The sequence below is a fragment of the Dasypus novemcinctus genome, chromosome 5 (assembly GCF_030445035.2).
Source record: "Dasypus novemcinctus isolate mDasNov1 chromosome 5, mDasNov1.1.hap2, whole genome shotgun sequence".
NCBI classification, from domain to species: domain Eukaryota; kingdom Metazoa; phylum Chordata; class Mammalia; order Cingulata; family Dasypodidae; genus Dasypus; species Dasypus novemcinctus.
In genome coordinates this window covers 102,416,280-102,436,619 of record NC_080677.1, presented here as the reverse complement: position 1 = coordinate 102,436,619, position 20,340 = coordinate 102,416,280, and the positions used below count along the sequence as shown (strand labels likewise).

The following is a 20,340-nucleotide window of genomic DNA, read 5'->3' as shown; positions in this document are numbered from 1 at the left end:
TGATACTTTGTTTGGAAATTAACTATGGTATTTTGAAAGATGTTGGCACCTGCCTAAGATCTGGACAATGTATAAGCAGTACCCAGAGCTGATGCTCCCTAAACACAAAACATTGTAAATAGACTTGAGAACCTAGTTATAGGTTAAGTTGTAACTCTCATATCTTGTTTAATCTTCACCCAAACAAACAAATCTATTGATATATTTGGGATTTAAGGCTTAATATATAAATCAGAAGTAAACTCTGCAGAAAAGCAGAGGAATTTTGGCATATTTTCTCCTCAAGAACCCATACATAAGTAGGTATTTTACCATAAATATAAATGAAGAATTTTAACTGTCCAGATATCAGAATAAAGTTGTATCCCCAAACCATCTATTCCCTAACTTTCTGATCATTGTAAGGGGATTTAAAGGGTAATATTGACCATATGAGATTTTTTCAATGGTGAGAATATAATGCCTGTGCAAGATCCAACTCTACTTTTTAAGAACTTCTTGAAAACATTTCAGATATGACATTTTATAGAAACTACTGCAACTGCAGAGCTTTCTGCCATTCTATCAGCCCATATGTCACTACACACCAATCCATTTGATAGTGTGTTAAAAATTGATCTTAAAAATTTAATATTTTCTTCTCCTCTTAGGTATATGGCACTTGTTTTAAAAGTACCAAATCTTCCTCATAGTAATCCAACAGCTAAGTAGAATCATCTACAGTTTTTTATTTCATATTAGTAGAACTGCACAAAATTTACAAAATTTCCATTTTCATGTGAGTAGATATGTATATCATTTAGAACTTTGTATAATTCAATATGAAAGAAAACAAGTTAATCATGGCTTAGACTCCTTATATGGTTATTTTTCTTTCATACAAAATAAGTCAGATAAAAGATAGCCAAGGCTAATAAGGCAGCTCTACAAACTCATCAGAGACACTGCTTTACCATTTCTCCATTGGGCAGGATTGCTGCAAGAGCTTCAGCAGTCATATTCATGTTCCAAGTAGTGGAATGAAGGAAAGGAGCAAAAAAGGAGACACTCTCAGATTCCACCATGTAAAGCTTCTGTTTACATGCCCACACCTAGTAGACGGAAGGTCAGAAAATGCAGTCTTTGTTCTTGGAAGTCTCTCTTTTAGGAAGGACAGAAGGGATATTGGAGAAGACTTGCCTTCACTGCCACAACATACATTCTTAGATGCTTCTCTAATCTGTTTATCAGGATGTAGTAATAGTTATTTTTCTATGAAAGTAAATATAACAAACTTTCTGCAATGTTACTAGTGCATAATTTACGGAGATTTTCCTCAATGGTATGTTCCTTTCTCTCACCCATCATTGTGGCAACATTAAACTATGCTCAGAGTATAGCTCCTTTTCACTGTCAGGTTTCAATTTATTTCCATGAATTTTATCTTTGAAATAAATGAAGAGCCTTATTTATATGCTTAATGTACTGGGTTTCAAGACGATATTTTAGCTTTGTTGGGACAATAGAAATGATTTTTTATCTCATTGTATAAAATACTTTGAAGACTTGAATAACCTTTTTTTTTTTTTGCTATAAAAGGTGAACCTCGATGACAAATAAATGTTATTTTTCTTATCTCTGAGTGACTGTGAGTTTCAGCATATTGCTTTCTTTCAGTCTGTGGTGCAGCAACATGTGCAGAAGTTGGACATGGACTGGAGGATGCTCTGAATCTTGTCTGCATTTTACATGAGTTCACTGCATATATGCTCTACTGGGTACATGCTAGTACAAAATTAGCTGAATAACCACTTATGTGGAGGCTAGACTTTTTTTTTTTCTTCTCCCCTTTGCCCGCCCACCCGAGTTGTCTGTTTTCTGTGTCCATTTGCTGCCTGTTCTTTTTGTCTGCTTCTGTTGTTGTCCACAGCACAGGAATCTGTATCTCTTTTTGTTGCATCATCTTGTTGTGTCAACTCTCCGTGTGTGCAACGCCATTCCTGGGCATATGGGGCTCCCCTAGTGGGGGACACCCTTGCATGGCAGGGCACTCCCTGTGCGCATCAGCACTGCACATGGACCAGATCCACACGGATCGAGGAGGACCAGGGTTGGAACCGCGGACCTCCCTTGTGGTAGACGGACGCCCTAACTACTGGGCCAAGTCGGCATTCCTCCCTCCCTCCCCTAGGCTAGACTTTTTAAGACTTGTAATATAGCTACAGTCTTCATAATTCAGTTATGGCAGGAAAGGTCTTTTTTATTTAAATGTGCCCCAAACTAGTTATCCTAACAGCTCAAGTTAATGAACTGGTGGTTTCCAGGGAGCAAAAATGGTATATAACCTGTGTTAGAAAATTTCCATTTTTATTATAGTTTTAAAATTGTTTAAAAGTAAATTTTTAAAATATTTAAATCAGACATCTATAGATGCTCCAAAGCTTGTAAGATCCTGAGAATTCAACTGAAATGAATGCCATAGGTTTTGATAACAAGATCCTAACCCATTGAGATTTTCCTTTTGCTTTTTGTGATCTCATTTATTCACACACCAATCCATCACAGCGCTATAAAAGTGCTATAATTCCCTTTTCAGCTTTTTTTTTTTTTTTTTTTAGCAAATGGGTAATCCAAGACTAAGAGACATGATGTAACTTTCTCACAGCCACTCACAGAGCTGGTGAGGATGAAGCAAAGGAAAACATAAACTCCTGCTTCTCTGATACCTGGTATTATGCTCCCTAAATCACCTCAGTACTTTGCAAACATGCAGTCCTATGTATGTTATGTTGATGGGTATTTATGACTGCCAACAGAAAAATTGGCCCAATGATTGTATATTAACAGAGAAATACTAAATAGGGGTCACTTCATAAAAAGAGAAGCACATTTTTAGTTGCGAGCTGTCTGACAAGTTCCACTCCAGAGTTGACTAGAGGGGAAAACAAACCAAAAAGAAATCAATGAAATTAAGTCTCCAGTGTGTCTGTGATGTTATTTTTAAAAGACAAACTAAATATGCTTCTGCTGTTGTCATTGTTGTTCATCTTTTGCATGTGATTTCCAGAGCTCTTGGCTGCAAGCTGTTATACCATCGTTAATGCAGCCCTGCTGAGCTGAACTTGAAGTAGTGGTAGTAAAATATGGTTGTAAGTAAAATGTTCTCAGAGGACAGCAGGTTGAAGGAAATGTTATTGACTTCCAGAAACCAGATGGGTGCCCATATAACCTGGGAGGAAAAAGGTCCTAGCTCCCTTGCTAAGGCTGAGTTATTTTTGGTTATCTCTTGCTGCCTTGCTCTGCTGACATTTCAAAGGGACAAAGTTTGTCTTCAGTGCATCCTACTTCCTCTAAGATAGTTTAATTACGTCCCTCCTTCCTCCTCTGAAAGTATTTTTCCTATGTACAAATCAAGCCAGAGGAAATGTATTTATTAAGCATACTAACAACACTAAGATGTGGGTGGTTTAATAATCTATGTCCTTCATAAACACTCTCATTTTTAAAAGGAGGTATATAGGGAGAAGAAAAAAAGTTAATATTATTATTGAGCACCCCATGTATTATCTCAAATAAACTTTACAATGACCTATTTGAGGTATCATTAGCCCCACTAGCTAATGTGAGTCAAAAAAGTTAAGTATCACATATATAATGAGTGAGTATTAGCAGTAAGAAGTAGAAAAGCACATGCTTTGGACACTACACCATGGAGATTCAATCTACTGTGAGGATGGATTGCTTAGTAAAAATTCAGTAGATAAGATAGATCTGGGCTACACTATTCTAAACTGTTGTTCACTCTGGCAAAATTAAACCCAATGCCTGTACTATCTAATGTGGTAGCCACTAGACACATGTGGCTATTTAAATTTAAATTAATCAAAATTAGGTAAAAATAAAATTTTAGTCCCCCAGTTGCTCTAGCCACATTTCAAGTGCTCAGTAGTGACATGTAGCTATTGGCTACTGCATTGAACAGCACAGATACAAAGCATTTCCATCTTCCCAGAAAGTTTGGTTGAATAGTGCTGCTCTAAGCTATTTTGAACAGGTTAAGATAATGTAAGAATTATCCTTACTCCCAATTTCAAAGATTTGCAGTAATACATATGAACATGTGCAAGCATGTATAATCACTGAATGGAGAAGAAGGATGGAAGAAAGGAGAGAAAGGAGACAAAAATCTTTCATACTATAATGAGGTCAATTACTACAGGCTTGTTTTGGATGGCGAGGTGACTTAAAATACAGTCGGAGATCACAAGGAAATGCTTTCTTGTAAAAGTAAGCAAACCATACAAAAAGAAACTCCACGGATTTTTGGCCAAGATGAAGTAACAGGAAACAAATCACCTTTCTACTGGAAAACAACTGGAGGGAAAAAAACAGACGAAAAGACATGATTTGCAAGACACGCTATCAGACAGGGAAGGACAATGATCCCTGAAAGATGGGAAACAAATGAGGTAAGCCTTATGATTGCCCAAGTTTATAGTTTGAATTTCCAAGTCATGCAGCAAGAAAAGGTTGGAAGAGCCTGGCAGAGTACCCTGAATTGAGGAGATGGAGCTGAAAGTCCTGGGAGACCATGGAAGCTAATTTTCAAGGCAGGGGATGAATGAGGAAAAAGCTATACGAAGAACTCCAGAGATGTGCAGAGAATCCACCTCAAGAATTTAGCAGAGTACTGATTAGCTCATCCTTGTGAGGAAACTGTCCAAGCCCATGCCCTTCCCTGGGAAGTCTGATGTGGTGAATAAATGAGGCAGGGGTCAAAAGGAGCAGCCATTTCAGGCCAAAATGGCACAACTCTGATGGGTATGATTCATTCCAGAGCTCCCAACTCAGTTGGGTAAGGACCTGTGGGGTCTGTATTGTGCACTTCGACCTTTTATTGCCTAATCTTGCCTCTTCCTCCTTCTTTTCATAGACTGATTCCTAATAAATACCTGTATGTATGGTGGGACAAATTATTTAGATGGAAATTACTTTAGGAAGACTAGTTTAAGTGTACGAATGTGAAGGATGGATATCAAAAGTTGGTTTGAATACACTATAATTGAAAGGCCTATTAGACATCTAGATGAAGATGTCAAGAAGACACTAAGTTGGGAAACTGATTTGGCCCAACTGATAGAGCATCCACCTACCATATGGGAGGTCTGGGGTTCAAACCCCAGGCCTCCTGACCCATGTGGTGAGCTGGCCCATGTGCAGTGCTGATGCGCACAAGGAGTGCCGTGCCACGCAGGGGTGTCCATCATGTATGGGAGCCCCATGCAGAAGGAGTGTGCCCTGCAAGGAAAGTTGCCCCATGTGAAAAAAGTACAGCCTGGCCAGGAGTGGTGCCACACACAGAGAGAGCTGACACATCAAGATGACGCAAAAAAAAAGAGACACACATTCCCAGTGCTGCTGACAAGAATGCAAGTGGACACAGAAGAACACACAATTAATGGACATGAAGAACAGACAACGGGGGGGGGTGGGGGCAGGTAGGAAGGGGAGAGATCAGAGCCAAAGATAAAGCTATGAAAGGCAACAGCATTCACCAATAATTCAAAGCCATGAAACTGGATGGTTCAATCCCAGGACTTCCTAAAAACAAATGGAAAAACCAACTCTTATTGGGGAGCAGATGTAGCTCAGTGGTTGAGCACCTGCTTCCCATGTATGACATCCTGGGTTCAATCCCCAGTACCTCCTAAAAAATAACAATAATAAAATTTAAATTAAAATAAAAAAGAATCCTTGATTTCATGATTTTGAGAAACACTGAGCACATTACCCGCTCTGGGGAACAAACATTCCCCATTATCAAGTGAAAGATTTTGAAAAGTCTATAGTAAAGAAAAGTATTTGAATTTCATAGAATGCCATAGAAACTTTTTTTTAAATTTATTTTTTAAAGATACTTAGATTATACAAATGTCACATAAAAAATAGAGGGGATTCCCATATGCACCACTCCCTACACCTCCTGCATTTTCCCACATAACCAACATCCTTCATTAGTGAAATGTATTCATTATAATTGATAAACACATTTTGAAGCATTGCCACTAAACATGAATTAAAGTTTACATTGTAGTTTACTCTCTCTCCCACACAATTCTGGAGGTTATGGCAAGATTTATAATGGCCTTTATAGGTCATTGCAATGTCATTCAGGACAATTCTAAGTCCCAAAAATGTCCCCATATTACACCTGTTTTTCCCTCTTCCTGCCTTCAAAACCTCCAGTATCCACTGCCTCCCCATCATTGACATAATTTCTCCATTGCTAGAATCACAGTAAGTCTATAGTAGAATACCAGTAAGTCTACTTTAGTCCATAGTTCTTTTCCCAATCCTGCAGATTTTGGAACGGTGATGTCCACTCCACTGCTAATTGAGAAGGGGCTAAGATCCCACAGGGCTGATGGGTGGGACTCTCCTGCTTGCAGTTGTAGACTCTCTCAGTTCCTTGGTATGGTAGTTGTCCATCATCACCTCCATGTTAATTGTCCCTGGTGAGATCAATGAACTGGAGAGTAGGTGTTGCAACTCCATTGAGATTCAGGGCCCAGCTGGCACACGGAAAGCCCAAAGATTTAAGTCCCTTGAATGTACACCTACCAACTCTAGTACTAATTATAGGTTCAAATTGAAGGACAGATGCGCCACATGTGCGGAAACCACAACTGACTCCAGCTCAGTCACTCTGGGGTGACTGAAGGCACCAAACTTCTGAGCTATCTGCCCTGACTATGGTGGCCAGATGTCTCCAGAGCTCTCAGAAGCCCCACTATTTGAGGTAGTTTCTACTTTGACAGTCAAAGAAATCCTGCCGAGAAGTGCATAAGCATTACCTCTGGAATGGCCTCCTAACTCTGAAGTCTCTTAGCCATATAAACTCATTTGTTTTTACCTTCTCCCCCTTTTGGTCAAAGTCTTTTTCCAGTTACATTGTTATTTGGTGCTTGGTAATAATCCCTTGGTGCCATGGAAGCTCATCCTGGGATTCATGTCCCATACTGGGGGGATGGTCATGTATTTATATGCTGAGTTTGGCTTAGAGAAAGGCCACATTTAAGCAACCAGGAGGATCCCAGGAGGCAAATCTTAAGCACCCTATAATACTAGGCTAAGTTTCAATTTCAAAAGTAAAGGTTCTTAAGCCCAGTCATCAATATCAGGGGCCTGTCAGTAGACCATCTTCCTTCATTAGTTGTAGCCCCTGTAACTTGGGGGATTCTTGCTGATCTATTAAAGAATGTGGCTCTCCAAGATGGGAATTTTATATTCCTTCAGTTATTGTGTGAATTTCCACCCACCATGATAATGCCACATGAACATTTGAACACATTTATGTGCCTGAAATGTATGCCCAGGTGAGCTTCCTCCCATGGAAACTTTTATGTTTTGCCAGAGAGACATTTTTTAGAGGACACCCACTAAAAATTTTCCTCATGAGTCATAGTTCAAGATTGTTGATTTAGACTAGAATTTTCATTTTGATTCATGTATATTAGACTACACTTTAAAATTTCACATTTTCCTGTACCCATATGGACTACTCCTTCCAGTCTGCAGTTTTCAAAACTTAAACTATTATTTCTCAACTTTGATTTTTCGTGATTTTTAAAAATGTTCCTCTATTCTCCTTTACCAAAGTTAAGCCAGATCATATTTTTAAAGATGCAAGAAAGAAGTCCAAGAGACACATAGAGATTTAGTGCATAAAGCACTGCTCTAGGAAACAAAATACTCAAATATCAACTCCAACTCCACTCTTAAAAACTTGTGAAATCATGGCCAAGTCACATCTCTGGATTTCAGTTTCCTCATCTATAAGAGGAAGATGATGAGGGAGCAGATGAACTTTAAAGGTTCTTCTATTTCTAAAACCATATGAAATGAAATAAATGAGGGTGAGGAATAAAGAGAAGGAATACACTTTATAGTCTTGTGTTCCAATGTCAAATTCTAAACATTCTCTCCTCTCTGCAGCGCATTGTGATCATTTTATCAATACCTCTGAAATAAGTAATAGAAGAGACCTCTGATAAATTTTCTCAGTTAAAGAAGGCAATTTTCAAAGGCTACTGGCTAAAAAACAATTGCAGATTGATAGATTTACCTCCCTCACCCTAGTACAATGAAGAGATAAGAGCTGCCTATGATGGCTTTCCCTTTTAAGCTTACTATTTTCTGGAGCTCCGAAGACACCCATTTTCTTGATGTTAAATATAGTGTCAAACTTATACATAATGAAATAAATTTTCCTGAAGTTTCAATGATTTTCATTTGAGGCCTGGCATCCAATAGTGAATATGTTATAACCCTTTCAAAAAGGATTAGTAGTCAAAAAGGTATAGAACAGACAGAGAGAAAATAATTGCTTATCATAGGTTAGTCAACTTTAAACCTGGAAGCTGCAAGAGCCAAAGAAAGGATATACATGGAAAGGGAGATCATTTCTGAATAAAATTTAATTCTGAATTCCAGGGGAAAATAACTTTAAGTATCTTAGAAACTCATGTATTTCCTTCAAAATCACAAAGCAGGGTACTGGCATTAAGAGGTGTCCAGATAGTCTCAGTTATATTCTTCTATGATTGAATGGACAGTCTCACATGGTGTATCAAGGAAATGAGCAAAGACATGTGCCTCAGACCTCATGTTTGCAAAATAGATTTAAAAGTGAAAAAATTGTTCTTAAGCTGTCGCAAAGCAAACACGAAAGTTCAGTTGATGTTTCCTGATGCTGTGACTATCAACAGGCACAGGTGGTGATGTTTGTTTTATTTGTTTATCACTGAATTGAAACAGCTACTTTTCCAAACCACATTTACTCTGTAGATAACCATGATACGTTGGCAACATGCATCCTGAGTCCAAGAAAAACAAAAGGTTCAGGGAATAAAAATTAAGTGGAGTTTCCTGTATTTAGCACAGAAAATGAAAGCTGGCATGCAGAGAAAATCTCCAGGCAACTCCAATCCAAAAGACTTCCAGCAGACTTGTTCATTTTGGAAGACTAACTATAAATGGAAATCGTTTCCTAAATCCAAGGTTAGAGTTTTGTTTGTTAATAGAAGATTACAGAATTCTGGGAATTAAGACACTTGAGAGAGAAGCTGATCTACCCTGCACTGCCAGTTTGGCCAGGCAAAACTTTTTCAGTTGCTGAGTGGATACAGTTGCCAGTGATAGGACACAGTGGAAGATTGCTAGGATCCTGGAGTGAGGCAGAAGATGTCTCTGGAATAGAAAAGACCTGAGTCCTTGGGCAGCAACTGAGGAAAGATGGTATAAATCAAGCAATAGTCGGGGGTTGGGTGGATGTGCAAAGGCTTACCAAAAGTGAGATGATCTTTAAAGGAAAGTGTGTACGCTTAGGAGAAAAATCAAATCTTTTGCATATACACTTTATAGACCAAGTTTTGTAAATGTATCTCATCAGCCAAGATTAATAGTAGAATCAAATTCAGCATTTGGATTTTAGGAGAAATCATTTTAACTCTGGGCAATAGAATAAAAAATGTAATTTTGAATTTAATTTTTTCTGTCCATAATTTATAAGCCAAGAGAATTAATATATAAAAACTTTCTTTAAAATTCTTAGATTGTCATGACAAAATGATGTCTTAGGAAAAAAAAAACTGTTAGGTTTAGCCAAATGGCAATCTTTATTACATTTCAAGTCTCTCTGTGACATTCACAGAAATGTGAAGATAAAATTTCTGATATGGTTAGGTTGAGAGTAACACAAATTTTTAAAATTATTATATTCAGATACTTCCCTGCTTATATTTTGACTAAAGCCTGAGACATATTGGTAGTGAAATAAAAGCTGCCAGATTTTTCTCCACTGGAGCATCTAGAGAAGAACAATGATTTAATAAGCTAGCAATGTCAGAGAACTAAAGAATGTATTTTGATAGAAAGAAGTAACCTTCAGGGTTTGGGAGAAGTTTTCAAATAGAAAAGTGTTTTTCATCAGAATCATAATATTAAGTTAGAAAAGATCTGTACTACCTGCCATTCATCCATGCATGGGGAAAAAATAAAAAGCCAGGCAACAAAGGTGCATGAGGGACTGTGCTGCACGTGAATGAAGCTGAGACTGCCACTAAGAAAAGATGAAGGAGGTCCCTCAGGCATTGATGGGAGGGCAGGGGCAAACAGACACCCAAATAAAGAGAAGCACTCTGGAGGCTTCACTCAGAAAGTGTTGAAACTACCAAACACACACACACACACATGAAAGAGAAAGAGAGAGAGAATATAATGCTGATAGCATTTCCATACATGTGTATAGTACTTTAAACACATCACTTTGAGCCATAGAAAATGGTATCAGGTAAAAAGAAGTTAAAATCCCCTTCAAATATTGTCTCAAAGAGGGAACAAGCATAAATAAGCAACTTTAAGGATAAAAAAGAGGATAATCACTAAAGATACTATCACTAAATATCCGATAGATACATATTTTTTAAAAAGCTTATAAGAGGATATTAAGAATAATTGTAGGCCAAACAAGTTGAAACATTTAGATTAAATAACCAATTCCTAGGAAAAATAACTTCCCAACCAAACAAAAGAAGAGAAAACCTCTAAGTACTAAGGAAGGAAGTAGAATCCATGATTTAAAATCTCCCTATTCCTAACCCAGATGGTTTAACTATAATTTCTACCAAGCATATAGGGAATATTAATATCAATCACATACATATCATCTGAAACATAAGACAAAGAATTATTTAAGCTTTCAGACAAGTTCAGCAGGCCAACAAGACCTTGATATCAGAGCAAGAAAAGGTATAGAAAATCTTTACTAGAAAGATAGGTACGTAAAAATTAGAAAACTAAATCCAGCAATGTATAAGAGACTACAATGTGCCTGAGTTAAGTATATTTCAGAAACAGAAGCAAGGTTTAAATTTGTAAAATCATCTGTATGATCCACCATTTCAACCTAATAAAGAAGAAAATGTTCATGTTTCTACAAATAGGTGAGAAAAACATGGGATAATTTTTAATGCCAACTCATAGTAAAAAGCCTCAGCAAACTAGATATAGACGAAAATTTTCTAATCTGGAACTTCTGGGAAGATGGCAGACTAAAAAGATGCAGGATTTTTTTCTCTCCCAGAAAAATAGCTAGAGGACAGGCAGAATCACCTGGAGAAAAAAAAAAAACAAAAAAAAAACCTCAGGTTTGGGACACAGGGGAAGGCTGGATACTGCCCAGAAGAAAGAGGGGCAAAGGAAAAGAATCACAATAGCAAAACAATGAGTTAAAGGCTGCAGCTGCAACTGCCAGCAACCTCCCCCACCTTGTAGACACTTTTGAATTCTCAAGCCTCCAGAGCCAGCAGCTATGGACAAAGGGGACCACAAGAATCCACCTCCCTAGGAAAGGGGAGAGAAAGGGGTATAACCTAAGGCTGACTCAGCTTTGAACCCACAAATTTGGTCTGCTGTGTCCCATGAGGACTTCCAGGCCAGGGGCCCATACCATTGTTCACCTCAGCAGCCAGAAAGCGACAAATGAGATCCTACCCTCTAAATCCCCCTCTCTACTGACTGGGTCTGGTTGTTGGGGATGCAGTCAGAGGGGAGTGGAACTATTTCCTACCCAGTAAAAGGGAGAGGGCTGCCAGCAAAGGTTGGAGAACAGCTTCTGAGAGAAAGTTTAATTTGCGAGGTTCTTAGCCTCCAGACAGATCCTCTATCACATTGGTCCAGTCTCTGTTGCAGGGAACACACTCTGACTAGGCTTTGAACTGAGAGGCGTGCCAAAGAGCGCTACCTGTTGGCAGATCAAGGAAGTGCATCCAAGGGATTAAGAGTAAATAAGTAAGAGAGGCTTTTTTTGGCTTTTATAGCGTCTCTCCCCAAGGCCCTTGGAGGAAGATCTGCAGCACATTACTGCGTCCAGGGCACAGATTTGAGCAACTAATAGAGACAATCCTAGAGACCCAGAAAAGCTTGAACCAAGAATCAAAGAACAGTAGTAACATGCAGCCTCCTGCCACTAAATCCCTACAAAAGAGAGAAATTGAGCATCTGAGTAAAATTACCATGCAAATCAGATGACTAGACATCAGCAAAAACTTACAAGCCATACTAAGAAAATGGAAGAAATGGCCTAAGAAAAGGAATATATAAAAACCCTAGAAGAGATGAAAGATTTGAAACAACTAATCAATGAGATGCACACAAATTCCCAAAATCAAATTAATGGTTTGAAAGAAAATATGGCTAAAGGGATAAAGGACATCAAGAAGACACTGACTGAGCACAAAAAAAGATTTTGAAAAATTGAATAGAAAAGTAACAGAGCTCATGGGAATGAAAGACACGATAGGTGAGATAAAAAACACATTAAAGCATACAACCACAGACTCAAAATGATAGATAAAAAAATAAAAGATATAAAGATAGGACAACTGAAATTGAAGAGAGGAAAGAACAGAGAGAAAAGAATGGAAAAAAATGATCGGGGGCTCAATTCTGAATGATAAACATGAACACATGAAAAAATGTTCAACATCACGAGTGATTAGGGAAATGGAAATCAAAGCTACAATGAGATCATTTCATACCTATTAGAATGGCCACTATTAGAAAGACAGAGAAGTGAAAGCACTGGAGATGATGTGGAGAGATAGGAACATTTATCCATTGCTGGTAGGAATGTAGAATGGTACAGCCACCATGAGGACTGTTTGGCAGTTCCTAAGGAAGGTGAATATAGACTTGTCATGTGACCTGGCAGTACCAATACTGTGTATATACCAGAAGAACTGAGAGCAGAGACATGGGAAGACTTCTGCACACTGATATTCATAGCAGCGTTATTTATGACTGCTAAAAGGAAACAACTCACCGACGAATGGAAAAACAAACTGTGCTGCATACACATGGTAGAATTTTATGCAGCTGTAAGAAGAAATGAAGTCAGGAAGCATAGGAAACATGGATGAACCTGGAGGACATTAAGTTGAGTGAAGCAGGGCAGACCCAAAAGGACAAATACTGTATGATTTTGTTACTATGAATTAAATATATTGTATAATCTCATGGAGTTAATAACTTGAATATGGGTCATCAAAAAATAGAATGAGGTTCGAGAATGGAAAGCTGAGGGTTAACTTGTACAGAATTGGTAAAAAAAAGATGTGTGGTAATCTTTGGAAATGAATAGAAAAGGTGAAAGCACCTACATAATGCTTGTAACTAGCACTTCTTTAGTGGGTATGACTGGTTCAAAGGGAAAGTGGTCCAAGGAAGAAAAGCTAAAAACTGTAACATGGAACTGAATAGCATAGTAAAACCACATGTGAAATAGGAATATGGGTAAAATTGCATATATGAGACCATTTTTCTTTGAAATTAATCTAATATATGTTAATACTATAAGATGTTAGTATCAGACCAAAAAAACATTACGCTAAGTGAAAGAAAACAGACACAAAGTACTACATATTCTATGATTCCATTTATATAAATCAATTTATATAGATGAAACTAGGTTAGTGGTTATGTAAGGCTGGGGAAGGATAGATGGATTGAGAGGTGACTCCTAAAATCTGTGGAATTTCTCTTTTGGAGTAATGAAATTTTTCTAAGGGTATTTGTGGTGATGAATGCACAACCTTGTGATTATACTAAAAGGCATTTATTGTGCACTTTGGATAGATCGTGTGGTATGTGAATATATCTCACAAAAACTGATTTAAAAATTAATAAATAAATGTGCAAGAATAGCCAGAAATATTATAGCACCTATGTATGGCAGGGGAAGAATAGAGAGATTGATAGGTGAAGAATTTTCTTGTTGTTTTTTTGTTTTTGTTTATTATTATTATTAAAATAATGAAAATAGCGCTAATGATTGAAGTGATGAATGCACAACTATATAATTATACTAAATACCATTGATTACACACTTTGAATGAATTTTATCCTTTATTAATATGTATCAATAAAATTGATTTGTTTAAACCATTTTTTTCTCAATCTGATAAAGTGTATTTACAAGAGAAAGGAAGGAAGAGAGGAAGGAGGGAAGGAGGGAGGAAGAGAGGAAGGGAGGGAAGCATTGTGCTCTACAGCAAACATCATATTTTGAGGAAGGTTCTCTGCAAGTGATCTCAGAGAACAAAACAAAGATGTCTCCATCAATATTTATATATAACATTATCCTGGCTGCCCTAACCAGTGCTGTATGGCAGAATAAATAATAGCAAGTTCAAGGGTTGAAAATGAAGTAATGAGGCTCTCATTATTCACAGATTATATGATTATATATGTAGAAAATCTAAAATAGCTACAGAAAATTTTTGTACAAAACCAGTATGTGAGAGCTTAGCAAATTTGTTGGACACATAATAAAAGGTCAGTTGCATTTCTATGTATCAGTAATAAAAAGTGAGAAAAAATTTGTGAAATATACAATTTATAATTGCATAAAAATATTAAATGTCTGGGAATTAATCCAAACCGAAAGTGTACAATATGCAGGGAATATTATTAAAATGTGTAACTAAATAAGGGGAAGGCTACATAACACCAATGACTCAGAACACTGAATATTTTCAAGATTCAGTTTTCCTCAAAATAGTCTGTAAGAGCAGTTAATTCCAATAAATATCTCAGTGGTAATTTTAGAATGATGATTCTAAAATTTATATGGAGATAGACAAGACACTCATGACCAAAAGGAAATGAAAGGAGTGCACACTTTATTGAATATTAGGACTTCAAATAATGCTATTGTAATTTAGACTATGCAGTATTATTGCAAGAATAGACGATCATTCCAAAAGAACAGAATAGAGCCCAGAAAGAGACCCACATGAACATGCAAAGTTGATTTATGACAAAATTGGCAATGCACACACATGCACACACTAGCATCTATACATACACACACACAAACATTCAAGAAAGTTAACCATCGTGTTATCCATAAGAGTCAAAATATCTATCAGTGGTAGAATGGATAGATTATGGTATACTCATATAATAGAATACTAAACAGCAGTGGAAATAAATTGCCCCTGCATGCAACAGAGATGTGCCTCATGAACATCATGTTGAGTAAAAAAGGATTAAGTAAGGAAAAGGGATATGTGTTATTTTACTTTTATAAAAGGTGAAACTCAATCACAGTGTTTATAGGCACATAATGTTTATATTTAGATGGCAAAATTATAAATATAAGCAAGGAATTATGTAAATGTATAATAGTGATTGTTTATGATGAAGAAAATTGGGAAGTCATTGAGAGAGACACCAAGAAGGTTTCTGCTTGACTGGCATTGTTCTATTTTTTGACCTTGGTAGTAGCTACACAGGTATTCATTTTTTGATAAATCATTTAACTGAAAAAGAAAAATGCCCTAAAGGTATATCACTTAGGGCCATTATAGTAACATGACACAATATAGGGTCATGACAAATTACTTGCAAATTTCCTTTTGCACACATTTTATAAAAATAAATATTCTGTGTTCCTCTTCTAAGAACTCTCTGAGGGAAGAATTCTGAAGAACCCAGAAATTATCAGTTTGGGAAAAGAATTTAAACTGTGAAATTAATTGAATGGAAATCCTGGACTAAATCCTAAATTGGTTTTCACTGTCTTTTTGCATTTATCATCTTTTCTTCTGGACAGAGTAAAAAATAATGGAAATCACAGAATCACTGCTGCCAAAAAATGAATACATAATATAAGAATGGAAATGATAATAATATGTGAGTAAAACTATAATCATTTTCCACTTTGTTTTTTACAAACAAGCAAATCTGGATCATACTAACATTCTAAGAAGGATATTGATTACCCACATAATGGGTTAATATTCTGAACTATCAGAATATAAATGCAAGCTAATTCCTTGCATTTCCATATACCCATTATTCCTCCCCAGTCATCAAAACAACCATAACCTTCTAGCCTCATTGCCCTCAGGGGAGGGAAAATATACTCTAGAACTGTACTAATACAGTAGCCATTTGCCATATATGACTCTTTAAATTTAAATTAATTAAAATGAAATGAAATTTAAAAGTCAACTCTTTAGTAACACTAGCCATATTTCAAGTCTTCAGTAGCCACATGTGACTAGTGGCCACCACATAGTGGACACTGCAGATATACAATATTTCCATTATCACAGAATGTTCTCTTGGGTAGCACAGGCCTAGAACAAAGACTCCAAATTAATTAAGATTGTTCCTCACAAACCGCAAAGTAAATCATCTTAAAAAGCCTTGAGGGAAACGGACTTGGCCCAATGAATAGGGCATCCGCCTACCACATGGGAGGTCTGAGGTTCAAACCCCGGGGTTCTTTGACCCGTGTGGAGCTGGCCCATGTGCAGTGCTGATGCGTGCAAGGAGTGCCCTGCCACGCAGGGGTGTCTCCAGCATGGGGGAGCCCCACGCGCAAGGAGTGGGCTCCGTAAGGAGAGCCACCCAGTGCGAAAGAAAGTGCAGCCTGCCCAAGAATGGCACCACACACACGGAGAGCTGACGCAACAAGATGATGCAACAAAAAGAAACACAGATTCCTGGTGCTGCTGATAAGGATAGAAGCAGTCACAGAAAAACACACAGCAAGTGGACACAGAAAGCAGACAACTGGGGGTGGTGGGAAGGGGAGAGAAATAATTAAAAAATAAATCTTTAAAAAATAAAAGCCTTGGATTTTTTTATTTGTGTTTTTTTGCAAGGGTCAGACATTTAAGGGTAAAAAAAGAATTGTATGTCTGTGTGGAGAAGGATGCCAATGTTTTACAGTCAAATGTTCTCCTTAACATCAAGAACCACAGTCTAGCAATCTTAGAACACTTCATTTATAATAAGAACCAAAGGATAGATATAAGATGATATCAAAGATGATATAAGAACTTCTGCCTCACTGAGAAAGAAGATGAAAGTATTGTGATGAGGTTTAAATCCTGTCTTGTGTCCTAAGTAGTAGGTCTCCAGGAAGGTTTCTAGGATGTAGTACTGAGGACAATGAGGTAGGGAGAAACCAGCCAAGAATCACCAAACCCCAGGAAAGTTGCCAGACTTGCTGAAATGACCAGTGGGCCAGGATGATGTTGTCTCCATGACTAGGGACATTGCAGCGACCACAGACAGCAGCAGACACCAGTAGGATAGGCCCAGAGGCCAGGCAGGACAAGCTGCCCTGTGGGGAACACCCCAATGATGCCCAAGAGGGTAGAAGGAGATATGCTGGGAGATCTGACAGCCTCCTCCAAGGCCACTGGGCACATGAACCATTCTCCCCTTCCCTGGGAAAAAAGGGGAAGGTAGAGTTCAAAGCAAAATATCCTGGATTTGGCTGGGTATTTAGCCACAAGAGACTGAGCTCTAAACCAAAAGTGCATATGAGTTTTCTAATTGACAAGTGTTTCTGTCATAAGTGAAACTCTCATGAATTATATTGATGTAGTTATAAATAAAACAATTTTCCACGTTTGAATTGTGACTTTAAGTTTCAATCCCATTAAATCGATTTTCTAGATTTCAGATTAATCCTCTAGAAAGCATATAGTTTGCTACCTCTGACCTCCCTTATATTCCTCCAATTGTATGTGTTGAACTTAATCTTTCAATTACTTTTAATTGCAGGAGCATTAACTTTCTCAGCATATTTTGAGATCAGTCTGTTTCAGTTAGCCTTTATTGTATAAAAACCCCAAAATTAGTCACTTCAAACAGCAACAATTTATTATTTCTCCTGATTCTGAGGGTTGGCTGGTGGTTCTTCTGCTGGTCTTGCTCAGAATCTTTAATTGTAGTGTTTGTAAAATCGCATTTTAAAGAATCTTATTTATAATTTCTAATCTTTGGGCCAGTCTCTAGTATATATAGTTAGAGCTATTGCCTAATTACTTCATAGTGCTAATATGAACACCAGACATTAGGAACGTCATGTTAGCACTTCCATTTTCTTCTTGTTCACTTGTTTTTATGTGATGGGTATCACTCTAAATCCAGTATAATAGCAAGAAACCATTTTAAGCCACTTCTTTATTTTGTGAGGGTTTACAAGGTAAAACTAGTCAATTTGATCCATAAATCCACTGGTGGTGGTTTGCAGCTGCATATACCCCAGAAAAACATTTTCTTAAACTTAACCCCTTCCTGTAATTTTGAACTGAATATAAGTAAGATTTTTGATGAGGTTACTTCAGTAAGGTGTGGCCCAACTCAATCAGAATGGGTCTTAATCCTGTTACTGGAGTCATTTATTATCAGAATGAAATTCAAAGAGAGAAAGAGAAAACGCCATGGGAAGTGAGAAGCTGAAAGTTAGTGGAACCAGGAAGAAGAGGGGGAGGCCAGGAGAAGCCACCATGTGACAGAGGAGCCAAGGACCAAGAATCACTGGCAGCCAGCCCCAGAATACCAGGATTTGGGAAGGAAGCATCACCTTGAAGATGCCGTGGTTTGAATTCCTAGCTTCAAAACTGTGAACCGATAAATTCCCATTGTTTAAGCCAATCCATTACATGGTATTTGTTTCAGCAGCCTGGAAAACTAAAACATCACTTAGACAGAAACTAGCAATCTGCATTATGATAAAATGTGGAAAATGAAGCTTCTTTCTCATGTCACAGAGCACAGGAAAGAGGCCAATTTGCCTTGAATTTCTTGTGGGATTTCTCCCATATACCTGACTTCCAGTAAGTCAGATAAGAAAGACTGCAACCCATCTACATGAATCCAGCACATAGAGAATTAAAAGAAACTGCAAGTTGAGATATACAAATATGTGAGTAATAATAATAATTGAAAAATTATTTTTTAAAAGGTCAAGTGCAGCAAAAAGACATTCTGGATTTTAAAACTAATTTCTGAACTAGAAAATTCAGCAAGCAAATTAAAGGAAAGGATTGATACTGTCAAGAACTGAATTACTGGCCTGGAAAATCAAGGGCAACTAATATCTCAAAGTACAGAAGATAAATAAAGAGAGATAGAAGTCTGAGGAAAAAGAAACTTGGAAGACAATTCTAGAAGATCCAACATGAAACTAATAGGAGTTCAGAGTTGAGAGGAATCCGTTAATTAAGCACATGACTGAAGACAATTTTCCTACAGTAAGTAAATAATATTCAAATTTACAATTTGAAATTGCTCACCATAATTCTAAGTTGGGTAGATGATAAATTATACATAAATACATCTATATAATAAGTTTAAAAATATATTACCAGCTTCTAGGCAGAAAAAGTAAGTTTCCATAAGGGAAAATATATTAGTCTGACATTGGATTTCTCACCTACAGTGGATAACTACTGACAACCCAAGATCTATACCCATATACCAATTTTTTTTCATTATCAGTGTACACTGAAGATTTAAAATAAAATCTAAGAAATCAGAGAATAAAACACCCTACTTCTTAGGAAAGTACTTGAGAAAGATACCTAAAGACTAGTGAACTAGGAAACTATAAACTTATAGATTGAAGAACCACGGTGAAACATAAGATATATTCAAAGAATATCGCACCTAAGCACATCATTCTTTTTTTTTTTTTCTTCCAAATCTTTTTTTTTTAATTTTTTTTAATTGATTTTGTAAAAATATTACATTACAAAAAAATATATGAGGACCCCTTCAACCCCACCACCCCCACCCCACCACTCCTCCCCCAGCAACACTCATTCCCATCATCATGACACATCCATTGCATTTGGTAAGTACGTCTCTGGGCACCTCTGCACCTCATGGTCAATGGTCCACATCATGGCCCATACTCTCCCCCATTCCATCCAGTGGGCCCTGTGAGGATTTATAATGTCCGGTGATTGCCCCTGAAGCACCATCCAGGGCAGCTCCAAGTCCCTAAGACACCTCCACATATCGTCTCTTCCTGCCATTCCCCATACCCATTAGCCCCCATGTCCACTTTTCCCACTCCAATGCCACCTTTTCTCTGTGGACATTGGATTGGTTGAAGCACATCATTCTTAAAATAAAGAGAAAATCTTAAAAGTAGCTAGAGAAAAAAGGACACATTGCATAGAGAAATTATGCTTGACTTCTTCTCTGAAGCAATGGAAAACAGAAGGCAACCAAATGAGTGCTGAATGAAAACCAATATGTCAAACTAGAATTTTACACAAAGCAAAACAATCCTCCAATAAAGAAGTCAAAATAAAAATATATTTGAGATATAAAAATATACATAAAATAATTTGTTCTGCATTACAAGAAATGTTAGAAGAAATTCTTCAGGCTGAAGAGAAATGATATTCTACGATAATGCAGATCTAGAGGAAAAAAAATAAGATTCCTGGAATGGGAAATATTTGGGTAAAAACAAAAAACTAC

At 37.2% G+C, this 20,340-nt stretch overlaps 1 long non-coding RNA gene across 12 annotated transcripts in view; it reads right to left on the bottom strand.

The window, feature by feature from the left end:
- Positions 1-20,340, bottom strand: part of LOC139439036 (uncharacterized) — a 172,003-nt gene that overhangs the window by 96,995 nt on the left and 54,668 nt on the right. For 5 of the 12 annotated variants that reach the window (XR_011648855.1, XR_011648856.1, XR_011648846.1 and 2 more), the window contains exon 2: positions 954-1,091. The exons of the other annotated variants lie outside the window; for them this stretch is intronic. This is a non-coding gene — a long non-coding RNA (uncharacterized lncRNA). The remainder of the gene's footprint in view (positions 1-953; positions 1,092-20,340) is intronic. 12 annotated transcript variants of the gene reach the window in all.